The following is a 700-nucleotide window of genomic DNA, read 5'->3' on the forward strand; positions in this document are numbered from 1 at the left end:
TATGGAGATTGAACAGTGGATGTGAGCACAGCGAGGTGGGGGGTGGCACATTTCATTAGTGGTAACAGTGATGTGAAAGACAAATCATGTTCCGGACGGCTTGCAGAGCTGTCTCATCATGAAATCAAGAGCTTCTCGATCAGTTCATCTGTCTCTGGATTACAGCCCGTGTAGTGCGTACAGAGCGGGTATTGGCTTCAGTGCATTGGAAATGGTGGCAGCAACACAGGAATATCACAAAGTTTGCTCAAGGTAGGTCCCAGGAATGCTTACACAAAAAGAAAGAACTCATATGCAAGTTTGACAGGATCTATCTCACCAATGAGGCAAAAGGTGGCAGTTTCCTGGATGGTACCATTACTAGTGGCAAGACATGGCGTTACCTTTATGAGCTGGAGTCAAAACAGCAGTCCATGGAGTGGCAGCATGTGAATTCCCCATGGAAGAAGTTCAAGATGCAGCCTTCGGTGGGTAAAACAACATGCACTGTCTTTTGGGATGGGAAAGGGGACATCCTTCTGGAGCATCTTGGGCCTGGAGCATCTCCCCTATGAAGAAAGGCTAAGTGAACTGGGTCTGTTTAGCCTTGAGAAAAGAAGACTGAGAGGGGACCTGATCCAGGTTTATAAATATCTGAGATGTGGCGGCCATAGTGGTGAGGCCAGTCTCTTTTCAGTGGTACGTGGAGACAGGACGAGGG

This window comes from Meleagris gallopavo, chromosome 8, assembly GCF_000146605.3.
Source record: "Meleagris gallopavo isolate NT-WF06-2002-E0010 breed Aviagen turkey brand Nicholas breeding stock chromosome 8, Turkey_5.1, whole genome shotgun sequence".
Classification (NCBI taxonomy): Eukaryota; Metazoa; Chordata; class Aves; order Galliformes; family Phasianidae; genus Meleagris; species Meleagris gallopavo.